General features: G+C 34.1%; 1 long non-coding RNA gene across 1 annotated transcript in view; it reads left to right on the forward strand.

The window, feature by feature from the left end:
• The first annotated feature begins 555 nt into the window (after positions 1-555).
• The window catches only part of LOC141559417 (uncharacterized), a 29,714-nt gene continuing 8,107 nt past the window's right edge, over positions 556-22,162 (forward strand). The window contains exon 1 of the long non-coding RNA XR_012487398.1: positions 556-753. This is a non-coding gene — a long non-coding RNA (uncharacterized LOC141559417). The remainder of the gene's footprint in view (positions 754-22,162) is intronic.

The following is a 22,162-nucleotide window of genomic DNA, read 5'->3' on the forward strand; positions in this document are numbered from 1 at the left end:
TCTTCAGCTTATATAACAGATAAGAAAAGCAAAAGTAACAAGATTAAGTGACTTGTCTAGGTTTACAGTGTCTGAAGAGGGATTGAACACATGAAGATGAATTTTCCTGACATCCAATCCTGGTACTCTATCCATTGTGCCACCTGGCTGCCCCTGGATCAGGCTACCATGAGAAAAAGAGGAAGAATTCATTTAACCATAACAGTTTTCAGACCATATTCATGTATAAAATATTGAGATTAATATATTTTGGCCAAAATAACAGCTCTGTGGCTCACTGCATAATTGATTTAGGAATAGACAGCCGAAATGGATATATTAATTATGTTGTATTTTGATTCCCCTGCCTCTAGGACAACTCCATCAAGATTTCATTTCACTTCTGAAAAAATGGATCTTACCTTGTAAGAAACAGTTCTCCCAACCCCATTCCTAATCCCTCTCCAGCTCTTTGAAGAGATCAAATAAAGCTGTAAAACCTGTTTCTCTGTTGGATATTAGCAAGAGGACAAGTGGCTATCTTTAGAAATCTTTTCAAAAGACTATGCCAGTATTGCCAGGAGCATAACTACCTCAAGCCTCTGTTAGGATTTGGGTTTTACTCTTAATCTTGAGATTATCTTGTTTAAAAAATATTTTCTTACCATTGAACATTATTTAATATCATTCTTTAAATAACAAAACAAGTTCATATTTTGTTCTAATGGCACTAAAGAATATGGGAGGAAACAACTGAACATGGACCATTTAAATGTAAGTTAAAATTAGCACGACACTTTAAGGCTTAGACAGCATTTTATAAGTTTTATCTGTTTTATAACACACCTAATTCAGTTCATAGGTTTTACTGCTTACTTAAAATATAACTTGAAGCAGGTAAATTGTCTCCTATTTGTTGTGATGTTATGAACCAAGGTGCAATTATCCAGTAAACTACCATTGACTAGGACTAGATTTACAGCTGAACTGTCAAAGGTGATTATGCACTGCACAGGTAGGGAAGCTAAACACTGGAAACAGGAGTAGAGGTCATAAAATCACCATTCAAGAATGAAATCAAAGTTTTACCTAAAAAGATATGAAGTAGCATTGTGGGAATCAGAAAGGTAACTAGAGGAAATCTGGAAGAAAAACTGGGAAACTGAATCTAGATATGAATAAAAAGGAATCCAGATAAGAGTTGAGATATTGGGAAAAGCTAGAATGGCCAGTGAAAAATCATGTAGGATTGACATACCTATGCTATATATCTCATCCTCCTTTTCTTTCTCCTCTTTATTTCTTATAGCACAATTGTATCATATGCCAGAACTTGTTTAGCCATTTCCCAGTTGAATGACATCCCCTCAGTTTCTAATTGTTTGACACCACTAAAAGAGCAGTTATAAAGTTTTGTTCATATGGGTCCTTTTCCTTCTTCTTTGATGTCCTATTGTTTATATCTAACTTTATTTGTAGAAAAGTATTTTGTAATTATATTCATATAGTTCTTGGGTTTGTCTTAGCAGGTAGATTCCCAAATATTTTATCTGATCTGCAATTATTTTCAATGGAATTTCTCTATATTTTTCTTCTAGATTTTGTTGTTATGAAATAGAAAGACTGATACTCTATTTTGTGTCCTATAGATTTATTTTGTATCCTGTAACTTTTTTTTTAATTGCCACTATTTTTTGGTTGTTGACTTTCTAGGATTCTCTAAGTATGCTATATTATATCATCTGCAAAGAATGATAGTTTTGTTTCCTTATTGCAAATTATGTTTGTTGATGATATGTGATGAATACTACTTATTATTTTAAGGAAAACAGCATTTGTTTCTATACTTCTAATGTTTTTTCAAAGGAATGAATACTGTATTTTATTGTTTTTTAAAAAGCCTTTTCTGCATCTTTTGAGGTATTCACATTTTTAATTTTTGTTAATGTTGATAATTTTTGCTGTTAATTGTTGATAATTTTTGCTGATAATTTTCTTAACATTGAATCAGTCCTGCATTCCTGTTATAAATCCCATCTGTTTATAATATATGATCTTTGTGATATATTTCTGAAATCTCCTTGCTAGTGGGGTTTTTTTAATTTTTGTATCAATATTTATTAGGGAAATTGGTCTATAGTTTTCTTTCTATTTGTGCTCTTGCTGGCTTAGGCATTAGCACCATATTTGTGCATTAGCACCATATTTGTGTAATAAAAGAAATTTGGTAGAATCTTTGCCTATTTTCACAATTAGTTTATATAGTATTGGAACCAATTGCTTTTTAAATGTTTGGTAGAATTCAATCAATCTTGGGGATTTTTTTCTTAGGTAACTCATTGATGCCTTATTCAATTTTTTTCTAAAATAGGGTTATTTAGCTATTTTTTTTCTTCTATTGGTCTGAACAATTTATTCTTTTGTAATTGTTCATCCATTTCACTTAAATTGCTAGATTTATTGGCCATAATAGTTCCTAATAATTGCTTTAATTTCATCATCATTGGTAATGAATTCACATTTATGATTTTTAATAATAGTTTTCTTCTTTTTTTAAAAATTAAATTAACCAATAATTTATTTCTTTCTCATAAAACCAGCTCTTTGTTTTATTTATTAGCTCAATGGTTTTCTTACCTTCAATTTTATTAATATTTCTTTTGATTTTTCAGGATTTCCAATTTGGTGTTTCATTATCAATTTTAAAATTCTTTTTGTTTTTTGTCTGTTTCATGGCCAATTCATTGCTCTGTTCTTTTTCTGTTTTATTGATGTGAGTATATGGAGATATAAATTTTCCCCTAAGAATTGCTTTGGCTTCATCTCATATATCTCATATATTTTAATATATAATTTCCTTATTGTCCTTAATGAAATTGGGTTTGTTTTTTATTTATTTTATGATTGTCCTTTGGTCCACCCAATTAATTTAAATCTATATTTCCATGGTCCCTTATTGGATGTAACTTTGATTACATTATGGTCTGAAACAGTTTAAGCCGATTAAATCCTTTATGATTTCTCTTTCATTTTTATCATGTTATGTTTCTCTTGAGTCTTGTATTCTACAGTCAGATTTTCCATTCAGTTCTAGTCTTTTCACCAGGAATATTTGAAAATCCTCTATTTCATTAAATATTTTTTTTTTTCTCTGAAGGATTGCACTCAATATGCTGAGTAAGCTATTTTTGGTGTAATCTTAGTTCCTTTGCATTCCAGAATATTATATTTTGAGTCCTCTAACCCTTTCATGTGGAAACTGCTAAATTTTGCGTGATCCTGACTGTGACTCCAAAATATTTGAATGATTTTTTTCTGGCTGTCTCCAATAGTTTCTCCTTGATCTGTGGGCTATGAAACTTGGCTATGATATTCCTAAGGGTTTTCATTTGGGGGATATGTTTTAAGAGGAGATCAATAGATTCTTTCAATTTATATTTTATTCTCTGGTTCTAAGACATAAAGACAGTTTTCCTTGATATCTTTCTTTCTTTCTTTCTTTCTTTCTTTCTTTCTTTCTTTCTTTCTTTCTTTCTTTCTTTCTTTCTTTCTTTCTTTCTTTCTTTCTTTCTTTCTTTCTTTCTTTCTTTCTTTCTTTCTTTTTGTGAGGCAATTGGGGTTAAGTGACTTGTCCAGGGTCACGTAGCTAAGACATGATAAGTGTCTGAGGCTGGATTTTAATTCAAATCCTCCTGACTTAAGGGCCAGTGTTCTATTCACTGTGCCATTTAGCTGTCTATCCTTGGTATCTTTTTGAACTGTGATGCCTGGACTCCTTCTTTGATCATAGCTTTTAGATAGTCCAATAATTCTTAAATTATCTCCCCATGATCTATTTTTTCAGATCAGTTGTTTTTCCAGTAAAATATTTCACATTTTCTTTTTTTTTTCATTCTTTTGATTTTGTTTTATTGTTTCTAGATATGTCATGGAGTCATTAGCCACCACTTGCTCAATTCTAGTTTTTAAGAAATTTTCTTCAGTGAGATTTTATACTTCTTTTCTTTTTAGCCAATTCTTCTTTTTAATTTGTGCTTCTTTTACCATTTGTTCAATTCCGTTTTTAATGTTGTTGTTCTCTTTTGGTACTTTTTTGGTACTTTAATAAAGATGTAAACTTTTTTCCCCTAATTTTTTTTTCTTCTCTCTAATTTCTTTTTCTAATTTTCCCTCTACCTCTTTTGTGTGATATTTAAAAGTTTTTTGGAACTCTTCCAGAAATTCTAATTGGGCCTGTATCCAATTTTTTTTTTTTTTTTGAGGCTTTATTTGTAGCTGTTTTGACAACATAGTCTTATTCTGAGTTTGTGTCTGATCATCCTTATCACCATAGTTTTGGTAAGGTTGTTTTTGTTATTGTTTGCTCATTTTTTCAATCTATTGCTTTGACTTTGAACTTTATGTTAAAGTTGGACTCTGCTCCCCTGGTGTTAGGGATTCTGTCGCAAACTTCAGATTTTTTTTGTTCTACAGTTTTCAGAGCTAGATCTTGAGGTCTGTAGGATTTCAGTACTTCCAAGGTGATGACTGTTGTCTTTGTCTCTGTTCTGGTCTTCATTATTTCATTCAATCATTCATTGTTCTTCTCTATTAGTATGAGCCTACATTGGTAGAACTATGACCCTGCTCTCCTTGAACTGCAAACACAAAAAGTATTCCTTTTTGCCTTAGAACTGGGATCAGGTCTCTGCTCCCCTATGACTACAAGCATTCTTCTCTCCCCTTTAACTATGACTGGAACTCCTGTTCCCCTCTGGCTGCTTGAAATTGCAATCAGGAATGGTATGTATAGGCAATGCAGCTGGGTCTTAAACTTAGAACCAGCAAAGAATGTCCTCTAATTTCTTTCTGACCATTTGTCCAATCCCCTTACTGTCTGTGAACTAAGAGAACTTCAGTCACCTTCAAGGTCTGTTACTGGTGCACAGACACAGATTGTGCTCCACTTTAGGCCAATTACCACTCAGTAAGGCAGACCTTTTTTGCTAACATCCTAACATTTATTTGGACTGGAAAAATGTTTTTTTCCCTGAATTTTTGTTGATTTTGCTGCTCTGGAATTCAATTTGAAATGTTATTTTAAAATTGTTTGGAGGGGAATTTGGGAGAGTTTAGGTTAATTTCTATTTCTACTTCACCATCTTGGTCCACCTCCTAAAACAAATGATCTGAACCTGTGTGTGATTTATGGACCTAATTCCTCAAGGGGAAATGTGTATAAATTTCAGAGTGTGGGAGTGGTATGAACTGGGTGGGAAATTTTAATATCATTGGTTTCAAGTCAAAAAGAAATTGCCAATTATTTATTGTGTGCCAGTCACATAATAAGGATTATTATTTTCACATTAATTATATCATATATGTATTAATTAATTCACAATTAATTATAGACATTAATCATTCATAATAATATAAGCAGAAGGAAAAAATAGGACCTGACTGCCAAAAATTTATATCCTAATGAGGGAAACTTAAATGAGGGGGGAAAGGAAGTACCCAGGAAATGAAGGGATGCTGAAGAAATTTTAGAGTCAGGAATAGAACATGAAATGGCATAGAGACATGATTGGACTGGCCACTTTCCTTAAAATGAAAGTTCTGGGAGAAATTTACTAGTTATTAGAAGGAGTACAAGAAGAGTATACTTGCAGTGTGGGAAGACCTAGAATATAGTTAATTACTGCATTTCCTTCCTGGAATCCAAGACCCAGTGTGGTCCAGATACACTGAGTCAGGTGCTCCCAGACAGAGCAGCAACCTTATTTTTAACTCCTGAAATGGGCCACATTGGCTCCTTCATCCTAACAACCTAAGCAGTTCCACCAGGGGAAGGAGCCCTGATTCTGAGACAGGCAATCCTGAATCTCCTTTTCTTCGAAAAATCCACTTCTTCACCTTCCAGACAATCCAGAAAAGTTCTCAGTAGAGGCCTCTGGGACCAGTTTTCTATCAATCCTAATAGATAAATCTGAGTTAAACCCAGGACCCCTTTTTATAATTACTTTCCATATTGACCCAGTCACCTGGGGTTGTCTATGTCCTTAAAAGGCTTTCTTGGGCAGAGGGATGATGTCTAAGGCCAGACGAGTCACTTCCCTTCCATGTTCCCATCTTGCTGTTGCCACAAACCAAAGAGACATTCTTACCCAGATCCATACTTGGTTCACATGGACCAAGGCCAGGAACAGCCAAGTCAGACAGTATATAGCCAGAGGCCCCAAACTACAGAGTGGAGAGATACTCAAGGTAGGATCGAGCTGGAGCTCCTCTAGGATAAAGCATGCTGGAAAACCCAACAGTGCTCAGAGATACTGTGGCTGCTCTGCAGAAGGGAGCAGGAGGAGGGAAGGTCAGGGGCCAAAAGGGATTATTAGCTAGTAGCATAATGAAGAAATGGAGAGGGTGTCCAGGCATGCATTGATTTGTTGACCAAACCTCACACTCTGAAACTTTTAGAGTGAGGAAGTTGTGTGAGGCTTGGCAGAGAAAGTCTGGAATGTTTGCTTTATAAGGGATCCACAATACAGAAATGGATGGAGACTCCTGTTGTCAAGGAAAAGTTGTGGCACATTATCATGTAAAGTGAATACTTAGCACCTATTATGTTCTCCTTAAAAAAAACAAAAACAAAAACAAAAAACCAAAAAAAACTAGATTGTAATATCAATTTTGATGAAGGCAAAGGTTATCAGGAACAGAAGAATTGCAGGATTATATTATGCAATTTAGCATTAAAAAACAAAAATAAAACTTTTGCCTGCCAATCTCTTAAGATATGTGAGATTGAAAAGGGTTGAGAGGAAGTTTCTGGGTAATTTAACCATTTTATTAATAATGCCATGTGTTTACTAATAAAAGGGAAGTTATTTGGTTGTCTTTTTTAGACCAAAGACCCCTCATGATGATGGACTCACAGTTTATATGCTCTAGGAAGAATAGGTGTTCTTGAGGGCGGCAATCAATTCTGATTAGTTAACAATGAATGAAAAAAATAAATGTTATAATAAGAGGTTGGGCTATATTACAATGCAGGTCTTGGGATACATGACTTGGACCCCTCAAATATTGATCTAAGATGAAGTTCCAAATCACCTAGCTGACAAAAGTAAAGATTCACATTTTTGTAGACCTATATGAGCAAACACAGCTAGCAGGACTAAGTTTAAACTTAGAATTTTTTAGGTACTCTAAATCATTATTGATCAGAGAAATGCTAATGACGATGTAGGAAAACTGGTCATGAATATGTCTATACTGAATGAGGCTATTTCTAAGAGAATGGACATACAATCCACTGGTGGGCTTATAAACATAAGCTCTGAAGCTTTTCAGAGCCAAGGATAACCTCTAGACCATGAAGAAGTATCAGAGGAAGCTTTTGGTGGAATATTCATAGAATATATTATCAAAATTTCACTTACTACATTTATCACTATTGTGTATCAAAACTTTTACCATGAAAAATGTATTCATTTGGGTTGGAGGAGAAATCATATTATAAACAAAATCACATATTTTCTTGGGTATTTTCATTTATTTTTTTAAAAATTGAGCACTGAGAGGTTTAAAAAAATTGGAGTATTTCTCAAATAATTTTGAAGTAGTTACAATGAAGTGATAAAGTCAAAAGCATTTTATCAATAATTAATGTCTGAAAATGCATTTGGAAGCCATTCTTTTTTTCCCTTACATTACATAAATGCAGTTATAGACTTTTCTTTTCTTTTCATTTTTTTAGTTTATAATCTCCCAGGAAAGAGACCATGTCTATATAATTTTCTTAAAGTGTTATGGAATAGAGTAAATAAATAATCTTGGACTTATACTTAGAAGATTTAAGTTTGAGTCTCATTGCAACACAATTATACTATGTTTATTCATGCACTTATCCTGCTACTTTATATGGTGAACAGTAGGCATTCATATAAATGTTTGTTGATTATAATTGCTCCAGGTGTACAAAGATGTATACATTATAGTTCCATTATGACATCATTTGCTGGAGAGTTGAATTCGGCATAAAGTGCTTTTGTTTTAGAAATCTCTTCATTGAAGTTTAGCTTGTGAAGTCCTCAAAGGAAATGTCAAGTAGGCAGATTTAGGCTTGGTACAAAAAAGTTAGAGCCTATTTAAAAGTAGACTGGGTTGCTTTGGGAAGTTGTGCCCTCTTAACTTGAGGTATCTTCAAGTTAAGACTGGATGACCTCTTGTTAAAGATGTCATAAAAGAAACACATCATACAGACCCAAAAAGAGAAATATCACAAGTCTACAATGAGAAATACAGAACAAGGAGCAGTTAAGTGGTACAGTGGATAGAGCACCAGCCCTGAAATCAGGAGGACCTGAGTTCAAGTCTGGCCTCAGACACTTAACCTAGCTGTGTGTCCCTGGACAACTCACTTAACCCCAATTGCCTCAGCCTAGAGAATAATATAGAAGGAGCTCTAATTTCTTTATTTGTGAAGTTTTTACCAAGTACTCATGTACAAAATACCTCTAGAGCATTCTTTCATCTGTTAATTTTAAAACATTTATTGAGCATCTACTTGGTACAAAGTACCAAGTACCAAGTACCAAGTACAAAAGAATGCTAAATTGGAATGAGAAAGGAAAGAAAACAAGTGTTTATTAAGTAATATTTGTTGTTTATCCTTCCCATGACATCAGGGATTTGTAAGTGAATTGGATTTAAGTGAGAGAGGACTTGCAAGGTCAACTGCCTCAATTTCCCCTCCAGAGTCATCTGAGTCCAGTAGCCAGATATAGATCAGGACAACTGGATGTGACCCTCCATGGAATGGAAGTCTTTTTTTTTTTTTTTTTTTAAACTAAGGTCTTTAATAGGTCTCAGTTTGACTGAGGCCACACCCATTCAGTGATCATTTGAATGTCATGGCATCACCTCACTGATGTCATGGTCCTCTTCAAGAACAAAAGACAAACAACAACCTCTGTGAGTAGAGCTACTCCTAAAATTGGAATTGTTTCAGCTGGGAAACTTCTCTCTCCCTCCCTATCTCCTTCTCTCCCTCCCTCCCTCCCTCCCTCCCTCCCTCCCTCCCTCCCTCCCTCCTTCCTTCCTTCCTTCCTTCCTTCCTTCCTTCCTTCCTTCCTTCCTTCCTTCCTTCCTTCCTTCCTTCCTTCTTTCCTTCTTTCCTTCACTTTATACCTCACTTTCCCTTCTTCCCTTCCCTCCCTCTGTCCACATAGGGTATTAACATAAATATCATCTCTCTGATCTTCCCAGCACTTCTGATAGGTGGGTGACAGGCGTCCGTCCACCAAAGGAGGATGAGCAGCCCTAAAAATAGCTCAGTGTGCCCTCACATCAGAGGTACTAGTTCTCTCTGATCACTCCATATATGTCAGGCTCAGTATAGTATATTATTAATAGCATATATATATACTATAACTTACTAATATATATAACTATAACATATACTATATAACATATATACTATTACTATAACATATTACTAATAAAATCTTGGGCATCAGTCACTTAACCATAGCCTTCTGGGTCTCAGCTTCCTCATTTGTCAAAGGGGAATCATAATTACACTAATATTTTCACACTCTCACCAGGTATTCATGAGTATGAAAATTGAAAACTACTTTATTATAGTCATAACTGTTATTATTATAACTATCATTATTACATTAATCCACACAAAATATCTAGAGCAGTAATATTAAGCATAAATAGCAATAGAGGACTACTAAATCTTACATAAGGATCCATGTCAACACATATTGATTTAGAAAATGTTATCTTAATACTATCTTTGCATTATTATATTTTAATGTATTTTGTTAACTATTTCCTGTTTATTAAATATTTTAATCAGGTTTCTGGCCACACTTGAGTGTATTGTAATATAGCCCATGGGCAATATGTTTCTGGGATGTTTTGTACCAAGTCTTATCTGAAATTGGATCTTTCTAGGAGTCTACAAAATCATAGAACAGAGTATAAATAAATTTTGAAAGGTTAAACTAGAAATTAGGAATAAAAATTCATCACTGGCTATTCTACCAGTGGTATCACAATTAAAAGAAATGGATACCTATGACCTGAATGTAGATTTAGAAAAATCACAAATTATTTATACTGTATTGTATTTTTATTTGGTTTGCAAACATTTCCCAATTACATTTTTATCTGTTTCAACTGTACAATAAAATATTAAAAGCCATATTTGCACTTCAAGTTTGACACCTCTGTCAATAATTAATTTTCAAAGCATGGTCTATGGGCTGTTTCTGGTAGGAAATAGAAACAAGTAGGCTAAATGGTCCATGCAAGAAGGTTTGGGACAAAAGGAGAGACTTTTAGTTTTATATAATTAATCCAATGGTCAAAAATATTGAAAAACATAAACAAATTGTAGTACATGCCTGTGTCCTCACACTGATGGATAGTCCAAAAGTCCTGAACTTTAGTAGACTTAGCCTATTAGGTGTCTATTAGGTACCTATAAGGTACCACTATGATGAATTCCCAGGAGTAGGAGGCCATCAGATTGCCTAAGGAGGATTGAATCAATCCAAGCAGGAAAAATGTGACCAGTTAAAACTGCTGTGTTAATTAGTAAAGGGATCAGGCCCATGATTTTCTCCTATACCTCGAGCCTAGATGAAAGAAAAAGAATAGAAGCAACAACAAAACCAACAAATCATTCCTTTAAGCCATTATGACTTTTCCTGAAAATTAAGTCTTACTTAGAATACTTCAGTGTTATAGGATATACTGGGATCTGATAAGAGAACACAATTTCTAGAATAGTTCTAAGCTTGCAACATGATATAAAAAGTCCATTTAATTTTTCTTATGTGATAATAAAGGAAGTAACTGCTTATAGACAAACATGCTGTGAACAGAATTCCAAGGAAGCAGAAAACAGATTTTAAGCCAAAAAAGATAAGTACAAATAGAAACAGAATAAATCCACTATGTTAATTTGTGAACTCAGACTAAAACCAGCAATGTCATTGCTCCTTCTACGAAGATTGAAGGTCATTTAATCCTCATGCAGTTTCCTCTTCTGTCCTATTTTGAGACTTGCAATAGCTCACATTTCAACCTCGATTGTGGAGTTGTACAAGAACTCCTTCCCTTGTAGGCCTTTTATTTGTAAATGAACTTCTGGGTTTTATCAATAGAGGGCACTGCAGTACTGACTACTGTTCCCTATTTAAAAATAGAACATTACTAGCAAATAAAATAGTAATCATTGTGATATTTTTTAAAAGTGAGTTTTATTGAAAAGGGTTTGGGAAAACATGCCCTCAAATTTGAAGCCTTGAAGCCAAAATGGAAGGCTTGGTAGGTCCTATTTGAGCTTTCTATAAGCATAGCCTTCAAGATTGAGACATTGGGTTGGACTTGGAGAGAAATATTCTAATAATATTTGTAGATTCCTATGGGAAAAGACAAGATGAATTAACTAAGTTTAGATAACAAACATAAGATTATGGCATCATAAGTTTAGAGTTGGAAGAGACCTTCGAGGTCATTTTCAGATGAGGAAATTGAAATGAAAGAAGTTGAATGATTTGCCCAGGACCATGCACAAATAAATGACTGAGGTTGGATTCAAAGGTCAGTGTTCTATACATTACCCCATATTATTTTTAAAAGACATACTATTTTTCCATTTATATATGTGTGTGTTTGTATATATACATAATGTGTGCAATATACATAGAATATATGTTTACTATGTAATGTTTATTACAAAATATAGAAATGCAATATATTTTATGATATGTATATTAATATATATATATGCCTATATGTATATCCATATAATATATAATAAGTATTCCTCATGTTTCCATTACTTTTCTTTTTGGAGGGAGACTCTTAATTTTTACTTGTATAGAAAATCCTAAGAGAGGAAAATCAATCAAAATGCCTAACTTTGTTTGGACTTATTGTTATAAAAAAGTGCTTGAGGGAGCTGAGAAGTTAAGTAATTTGCCTAGAATCACATAGTCAATTTGTGTTGGAGATGGGATTTGAACGCTGGTCTTTCTAATGGGGAGACCAAAACTCCAGCAATAATACTAAGATATTTCTATAATTGTCCTTCATTAAATTTTGTTCCCCTCAATATGAGTGATAAAAGAATGCTTAATATTGTATTTTATTATTTTGTAGCCCACGGAAATGGATTGTAATCTTATGAGCAGATTGGCTCTTCAAAATTAACAGACTTGTTTTTGAACAGATGCTTTTCTTATTTTTCTTCAGAAATATATATAGAGATTTCAGTTAGCTCTAAGAAATAGGTGTGTTTGCATCCTGCACAACCTTTTAAAGCTTGCCAAAAATTATCAGTGAGTCAGGACTCATGTGAAAAGACTTTTATGTCAATATAGTTGAAAGTTGTTTTATGTGTAGTTAACTACCTTGCCTGATTAAATAACCAAACAAAGGTGGGACAAGGAAAGCAGCTTGATTTGACTGGTATTGTTATGCTCACCTGAGATAAGCCGCCTCTCTTTTTGTTCTAGTTTGATCTAGAACTTAAATTGTTTCTTGTTCCTCCCCTTGAGAGTGATAGCAGCAGTTGCTTATTAGAGAGATTCATCTACTATATACTCTTTGGTTCTCATTAAAACCATTGTTCCAAGCATAACATCATGAACTGATTTTTTAATGGCCCTTTTCCTTTTGTGAAAAATGACTACTCTGTATAGATAGATAAGCTTTCTAGCTTCATAAGCATGTAACAGAAGAATAGATCTCATTAACAAAATGCAAGACATGTAGAAGCTGAGGAATTTACTTTTTCTTGTGATTTAGAGTTCTTCAGCTTAAAAAGTAAAGGTGTTTTATAGGATCACCTTTAAAGAGTAAATAAGAGTCTCTGAGCTCTATAAATCAAATAGTCAACAAAACATTTGTTTTGTTATATGACAGGCACTGTGCTAAGTGCTGGTTATACAAAGAATGGTAAAAACCAAAAGCCAAACAAACAAAAATATTCCCTACCCTTAAGAAGTCTCCCTTCTAGTGAGGGAGAGAATGTTAAAAAAAAAAAAAAAAAAAATGCACATACAAAATATCACAGTAGAAATAGAAGGTAATTTTAGAGCACAATTGCCACAGCTGGGGATGGTGGTGGTCAGTTAGATGGTACAATGGCTAAAGCACTGGGTTTGGAATCAGGAAGACTCATCTTCCTAAATGTGACTCTGACCTCAGACACTTAATAGCTGTGTGACTTTACCCAAGTCACTTAACCTAGTTTGCCTCAGTTTTTCATCTGTAAAATGAGCTAGAGAAAGAAATTGCAAACCATTCTAGTGTCTTTGCCAAGAAAACCCCAAATAGGATCGCAAAGAGTCAGGCATGATTAAAACGACTGTACAACAAATCTTAGAGGGAAATCTTAACAATGAATCAGGGTAGCAAGAGAAAACTAGGAAAAACCTACTGCAAAAGGTTATATATTGAATTGAATCTCAGAAAGGGAATGTGAGGGAAAAAAAGTACACCAGACATTAGGGACAGCTAATGAAAAAGCACAAAAAGAAATAGATTGTTGAATTTAAGAGCATCAAGAATACCCATGTCCTTTGAGTGTAGAGTGACTGGAAAGCAGGAAGGAAACAAACATTTATTAATCATAATTTTTCTAGGCAATTGTGTTAAATGTTTTGCAAATATCCCATTTCATCCTTAAATTAGCCTTGGAAGGAGAGGGGCAACTATTGATCTCATTTTAAAGGTAAGGAAACTTAGATTGGTAGATAGTGGCTAAGTTTCTTTAAAGTCACACATCTGTGATCTTAAGTCTAAGACATATAAGTAAGTGTCAAACTGGATTTAAACTCAGATATTCCAGACCCTTAAGTCCAACATTCTACTTCACTAGCTGCTATTGTAAGATGACTGGAAAATTTGGAAACAGCAAGATTGTAATAAGTTATAAACCAAAAAAGGTCATATGATGCCAGGCTGTGTGGTACAATGGAAAAGTACTGGTTTTAGGGTCAGAGAACCCAGGTTGGCATCTGTGTGGCTTTAGGCAACATTTCCCTTAGGTCTGACTTATCATCTATATAATGAAAGATTTGGATTTAGATGGTCTCTGTCATGCCTCCACATTCAGTCCACAAAGAAGATTGATATTCAATGTGCTTAATGACCTCAGAAGCTGTGTTGAAAAAGACCTTAAAGGCTATTTAGTTCAATCCATGCCCAACCCATCTTCGGAGAGGTCATTTGGAGTCATCTTTTGCCACTATGACTTCATCAGGAGTTTTCTTTATTCTCTTAACAGGGGGTCAATCGGCATATTCATGCTTTTTTCTGGAAGATGACTTTAATATACCAGGCAAAGATGAACTATCCTGTAATCCAAGAATCCCCTCTATAATACTGCCAACAAAGTTATCCAGCCATCGTTGAAAACATGTTTGTTGGGAATTTGACTTGTTTCTGGAACTGTAATGAAGAGGTATGGATAGGATTACACTGAGAATGTCAATCAATTGAATTTGTATTTGATAGTCAAAGGATATAAACAGGTGACTTTCATATGAAGAAATTAAAGCCATTTCTAGTCACATGAAAAAATGCTCTAAATCACTATTGATTGGGGAAATGCAAATTAAGACAACTCTGAAATACCACCTCATACCTTTCAAATTGGCTAATGTGACAGGAAAAGATAATCATAAATTTTGGAGGGGATGTAGGAAAACTGGAACACTAATACAATGTTAATAGTGTTGTGAAATGTTCCAACCATTCTGGAGAGCAGTTTGGAACTATGCTCAATGGCCTATAAAATTGTGTGTATGCTTTGATATAACTATCTCACTATTGGATCTGTAGCCTATTTTACATTTTGCAGATGAGGAAACTGAGGTAAACAGGGTTAAGTGATTTGCCTAGGATCACACAGCTAATAAATGTGTGAGGTTGGATTTGAATTCAGGAAGATATATCTTCCTGATTTCAGGATTAGCACTTTATCCATTATATTATTTAGCTGCCCCCTATATTAAAGAATATTTTCTAAATGACTTATAATTACTGTTTTTAATTTCTACCCCTTTGATTTTGATTCCTTCATTTCTAATTTGTCTCTGTTCTATCTCTTCAATGTTCAATACAAATCCAACCTGTCCTATAAAGCTTATTCACCATTGCTATATTGATTTTTATGTCTATAAAACTTATTTTTGTAATCATTTGTCATTTTTTTAGATTTTTAACATTAATGGTTCTCTAAGTGGTCCTCAGGCCCTCAGTTATCTTGTACATATTTATAATATGAGAATGTTATTACTTTTTTCTTTTCCTGAACATTTGTTAAATTTAATAAAAATGGATATTTCCTCGCATATCACTTTGTAGTATTAACTATTTATGGATGTGTTTTCCCTAACTAGACCGTAATTTCTTTCAAGGCAGGGACCCCCAAAGGTTTGTACATTGTCAGCCCTCAATAAATGGTAGATTGATTTATTGATATGAAATATCATAATGTATTATATTAATGGGATCAGAAGGAATTTTTCAATGCAACTTAATTCAACAAGCACCTACTAATTATAAGCACTGACCAATTAAGTACATACCACATGCAAGGCATTGATTTAGGCACTGTGAACATAAAAATGAAAATGAAAAATGTTTACCCTCAAGGAAATGACAGCCTAATAGAATAATAGAGGTACTTCAATAAATGTAGTAGGTTAAAGAGAGGGGTTTCAAACAAATTGATAAACTTATAAGGTAGTACATTTTTGAATTTTGAAATGTTTTCCCCAGAGAAAGTATGAGTATGCCTATTAGTCTCTTTTTGACAGAAGAAATGAGAACTTCTGATTAAGTTACAGTGGAAAGGGATGTACCAAAATGGCCTGGTTGCTTTAGAGCCTCTCAAGAAATACATTTTATTGACATTGATTTCTAGAACACTTGGGAAAACAGACTATTCTCAGAGAATACACCCTTTTGTGTTGGCCCCATAGTATTGGGCAGAAGAACAAAAAGAGATTAAAAGTCACAATTAAAAGTCACAATATAAGAGAGCAATGAATGAAAAACTTGCCACTCCTACTTTTTGCATTGTTGCAATGAATTATTTGAACAATGCAAGTCCGGTTGGAATCAATCACCTAACATAAGCCAAGTCCTTTGCTAAACTTTGGGGATAGATAAAACAAATAAAAATCCTTTTACTCAGTGTTTTTATATTCTAATGGGAGAGATGAATATACAGAAAATATGAAAAATGAATACAAAGTAGTTTGGCCAAGGGAGGTCCTAGCAACTGAATGAAACAAAAAAGATTTTATGAAGAAAGTGGTAGTTGAGCAGTATCTTGAGGAAAAATTCCATGAGATAGATGTGAATGTATTTAAGACTTGGGGGACAGCCCAGGGTAAAAACAGAACTGAGAGATGAAATATTGTGTGAGAGGAACAGCAAAAAGACTGATTTGACAAGAAAGCTAAGGATAAGAAGACTGGAAAGATAGGAAGGAGTTAGATTGTGAAGAAATTTAAATGAAAAATAAATGAATGTATCTTGGAGATATTAAGTAGTCACTGGATTTTTTTTTTTTTTTTGAATAGAGAAGTATCATTATCAAACCTTCCTTTTAGGTTATAGGGAGGATGAATCAAATGAAGGAGTAATCTAAGTAAAAGGTCATAAGAGTATGAGCTAGACTGGTGGTTGGGTGATTAGAGAAGAGAGAACATATATGAGAGAGTAGAGAAAGAAAAAAAAAGCAATAATCGTTAACCAATTGGTATGTGAGAAAAATTAAGAGCAAGGAATTGAATGTAAAACCAAGAATTTTAATAACTGGAATGATGATGATGCCCTTTATAGGAATAGAAAAGTCCAGGTGAGGGATGGAAAGATAATGGCATGTTTTAGACATGCTGAGTTTAAGATGTCTATGAGTCATCCAGTTTGAAATGTCAAATACTCACTTGATGTTACTGGGCTGAAACTGAGGAAAGAGACTAAAGCTGGTAGGTAGGTAGATATATAGATAGGTAGGTAGATAAATAGCAAGATAGCTAGCTAGCTAGCTAGATTTTGTAATCATCTGCATAGAGATGATTGAACCAATGAGAGGTGATGAAGTAACCAAATGAGAGAGTATAAGGAGGGAAAAAAAGTCTAATCCTAGTGGGCTTGACATGTAACAAATTAGCAAAGGAGACTAAAATGATCTAATGCAGATCAGAGTCAAAAATAAGCAAGCAAGAACAATGTCACAAAAAGGTTAGAGGAGGCATGGCCATAGTTTGTCGGTAGCATAGGGTTTGCAAAAAGCCAAGGAGTAAGTACTGGAGAGGAAATCAGGCAAGGAATGTAGACAACTTTTTTTTAGGAGCTTGAGTGAAGAAAGGAGGAAAGATATAGGATGATAGTTTAAGGGCAAAGATAGGATCCAATGATGGGTTTTTTGTTGCTGTTGTTTTTAGGATGGAGAGACATTCATATTTGAGTGCAGTATTGAGGGAACCAGTAGAAAGGAAAAGGTTGAATACTTGAAAGAAAAGAGGAATGAGATGTTAAAATATGCTGAAGAATATGAGAATAAGATGAAAGGTACATGTAGAGGGAGAAGGTACATGTCAAGGAGAAGAACCATCTCAATGTCAGAGATGGGGAGAAAGAAGGAAGTAGTGGGGTTGATGTTAAGGATTTTTGAGTTGAAGAAGAGAGAAGAGAGAGCTCCTAGCTTGGTCCTGGGCCTCATTCTTTTTTTCTTTTGATATTACTCATTAATTCCCATCAATTCAATTATCTTCTCTAAGTAAATCATCCCATATCTATTTATCCAGCCTTAGTATTTTTCCCAAGTTCCATTCCAGCATCAGCAGCTAATTATGGTTAAAACTAGATTTTCCATGGGCATCTAAAGCTCAGCATGCCCCCAAATCATTATTTGGCCTCCTCCCTCACACTATCCCTACCTTAAACTCTTTTACTGTCAAGGAAACCATCATCCTCTCATTTACCTAGACTCCCATCCTTGATTTCTTTCTCTTCACCACAAAACTGATACAAATAAGTTGTCAAATCCTATTGCTTATTTCTTCTCCACAATGTTTCCTGGAAATGTCCCCTTCCCTCTATTCATATGACTATCAAACTAGTTCAGGCTCTCATCACCTCATCACCATGAATAGACTAAAATGATAACTTCCTTTTTGATTTCCCTGACTCAAGTCTCTCCTGTTTCTCCACTCAGGTGTCAATAATTTTTCTAAAACTTGGTTTAATATGTCACTGTCATCCCCCCTCCATAACTTCCATGGATCCCTATTATCCCCAGCATCAAATAGTTAAAGCCTTTAGAATTTAAAACTCTTCACAATCTGTCCCCTTCTTCTTACCTTTTCCAATCTTTTTTTTTTTAATTCTACTTTGTATAATCTTTGATTATGCCACACTGGAAGTCTATTTGTTAGTCCTGGCATACATAATCCATATCTCAATTCCTGGAAGAAATACCTTCAACCTCAAACCTCCAAATCTTAGATTTCTTAATTTTCCTTGAAGACTAAAGTTTCCCTCCCTTCCCCTTCCCAACCTCTAGGTGGTTGTTCCTGCTCCTTCCCAACTACCCAATCCTCCCCCTCTAGAAACCTGTGTTTCTTCTAAGTTTATCTTTTTTTTCTTCTGTATTTATCTTGTATCTTCCAATTTATATATTATGTCCCCATTAGAATATAAACTCCATAAAAGTAGAAATTGTTTTTGGTTTTTTGTTGTACTCTCAGTGCTAAAAGTGATATTCTAACACAGTGCTTGGCACTTGTAAGAACTTAAAACTGAGTGACTAAAATGGTCTAGTTGTTTTATCAATGAGATAAAAATTGTGGTCTTAAGCTAAGATGGAAGTATGGAAGGATAAAATAAAGAATCAGAGTACAATAAAAGAAATGCCTTGATGCAGTGAGGACCCAGTTGAGTTACCTATGTCTCTTCAGCAGCTCAGAAGTCTGAATGAAGGAGATGAACAGTGGGAGTAATCCAAGATCCACTTGTGGAAAGTGATAACTATACAAGGAATAAAGTATTACAGATTACAGAGTATGTTGATAGCGTAGAGTTAAATTGACTAACAATAAAGTCAAGATGGGGAAAGGAAGAAAATTAAATTAGAGAACCCATAATAGCCTAAAAAAGTACAAAAGGGTGAATGGGAGATTAAAAGTCCAGATAAGAGCAAAGAATGTGTTTAGGAGAAATGAAAAATAGAAATAAAATGATAGGAAGTTATAATTTTTTTTAAGTGGAAAAGTTATGGGGAATGGTGTGACTAGGGTATGACTATTCATGTGTGCAGTAAAATTGAGGGAAGAAAAAAGACAGAGTTAAAGAGGCTAAGGAATCAAGAGGTTGAAAATAATAAATCCTCAATAAAATAGTTGTTGAATTAATGATAAATGAGAGAGACAAAGACAGAGTTGGGAGAAGGAAATAGCTCATCACTCAGTTGTGACAAAGGTTTGGCTGACACTAATCTGTTTCATGTTAAGTTTAGATAAAGATTAAATAACAAATATAATAAATACTTTTTAAAAAAATCAATGATAACTAATTAAGATAAGGATAACCAATCCTCAATTATTTCTATTAAGAAAAAAATTATCATTTATAAACATGTAAGTCTATATAATTTTTCCATCTGTGCTTCTATTCAAAAGAAAAAAAAAAGAAATTGTGATAATATAACCCCAGAGAAATATATTTTGATGTTTTTCTCTATTTGACTGGAAAAAAAAAAAAACATAGCTCAACACTGGGATCAACATTCATATTCCCTGATAATGAAGAAATGCTTTCAAGTTCTAATGTTAATAGGTGGGGCCTGAAATGCTAGTTAGGTTCAGCTCAGCTCAACTAAGATTACTGGTTTGAAGCATTTTCTCAGTTTGTATTGGAATTTGTATGTAGACTTTAAACATATCCTACTTCCTCTACTCCATCTTGCCTTAAGTGGGCATGAGGATGAAAGAAGTCTATTGTGCTACACTACCTCTCTTCTTAGCTTGCTGAGACCTGAAATTGATTCAATAGTAGACTTACTATTTCTCAGAAATGAGGTATAGGAGAAAAAGAATAAGAGGATAGAAATAGGAAGATGGGAAACATGAACAACAGATGAATTTCATTCTGAAATGGATAAAGGAGTGTTGAATCCACAAAAAGTTTGGTATAGAGATCAAACTCAAGAGAAATAGGAAGGTAGGGTAAAGAGAGTGAATAATACTATAGAGGGAATAGTCACAAAGAAAACAAATCCCTTGATCTTTAAGGGGAGAATGAAAGTGGGGAAAAAGAAAAACAAAGACTTAGAATCTAAGGGGTACCTCCAATTTGTTTCCTCACTGTCCATATTTAGGGGGTGAGCAGAGAGGGGATTAGGTAAAGATGGAGAAAGTTTTTAAAAAGACAATTCCAAGCCATTCACAGTTTTATCTCAGAGTAGACCTGCTTTATTTGCTATCATTCTTCTGATTTTCCCATTAAGAACCATAGGAAATGTCAACAGAAATATTATAATCTTTGAATATGTGTATATATATATATATACACATATATATATGAATACACACACATATATATACATGGAGACATACATATGTGTACACATCAACATACATATCTCACATGAATGCATACACAGGACATATGTAAATATACACACACATACACAACTAAATACAAATGTGAGGTAGCATAGTACTGTCAATAGAGGCCTTGAAACCAAGAAGACCACTAGAAGATCTGGCTCTGAGGCAGACTTACTCTATATCACCCTGGGCTAATTAATTACTTCATCTTTCAGCAATCTAGACAGCACTTTTAGATATACCATTGTAGAAAAAACATACTTGCATTGAATTTTCTCCCTTGGGAGTTCCCTATAGTAATGAAATCATAGGACCAGCTCCTATATAGATATAGATATCTTATATAGATATAATATTTGTAAAACATATAGATATGGATTACACACACACACACACACACACACACACACACACATATATACAGATTGATAGATGATAAAGAGATAGATAGATGGACAGAAAAATTTCATTGGCATGATCAACTTTCTCTCCTAATTCAGACCATCACTTTCTCCTCGTATAGAGACTTACAAAGTTGCTTACATCACTGTGACAGCATCACTGAGAGACTTTTTTTGCCTTGTTTTTTTGTATTCCCATTGATTAATGTAGTATCTAGAAAATAGTCAATATTTTACTCTTATTGGAGGATTGATATACACATATGTATTCATATTTACACACTTCAACTGAAACTTAAAGGAAGGCAAGGCATGAATTGATAAGGGCCTGCACCAGGATAGTGGAAGTATCAGAGGCAAAAAGAGGACACATAATTTCTATTAAAAAGGCAAAATTGTCCAGGCTTCATGACAGATTGAATTTCTTTGTATTATGTGTGTGTGTGTTGCAAAAAATTGCTGTATATATATGGATATGTATGTGCATCATGTACAAATGATTTCATTTTACCCAGATTAACTGGACACCAAACCATCGTAAAAGCAAGAAATGAGAATCTGAAGAAAATCTTACTGTATTTTAGAACTAAAATTTTCATGTTAGGAATAGGATATTTAAAAATAGGATGAAGAAGAAGAAGAAGAAGAAAGAAGAAGAAGAAGAAGAAGAAGAAGAAGAAGAAGAAGAAGAAGAAGAAGAAGAAGAAGAAGAAGAAGAAGAAGAAGAAGAAGAAGAAGAAGAAGAAGAAGAAGATGAAGAAGAAGAAGAAGAAGAAGAAGAAGAAGAAGAAGAAGAAGAAGAAGAAAAGAGATCAACTCAGCATGGTGTTTTCAGATGAATTAATTTAAGGTTACTCAAAGATTCCTAGAGCTTTGTTTGTTGGGTCCTGGGAAGAATTTATGAGGCCTTGCTCCAAAAAGGAACCTCACCCAATGCACTCACCTCAGGTTTCATCCACAGTGCTTTGAGACTAGGGAGTGGATTTAGTAGAGGGCAGGGTGTGTCCAATTATGTCACAGAAATTAGTCTAAAGGAGTATAATGTTCCAACAGGACAAAGATTCACAGAGAGAAAGGGGAGAGGAAAAGAGAGAAAGGAGGGAGAGAAGGAAGGAAGGAAGGAAGGAAGGAAGGAAGGAAGGAAGG

Source organism: Sminthopsis crassicaudata, chromosome 3, assembly GCF_048593235.1.
Source record: "Sminthopsis crassicaudata isolate SCR6 chromosome 3, ASM4859323v1, whole genome shotgun sequence".
NCBI lineage: Eukaryota > Metazoa > Chordata > Mammalia > Dasyuromorphia > Dasyuridae > Sminthopsis > Sminthopsis crassicaudata.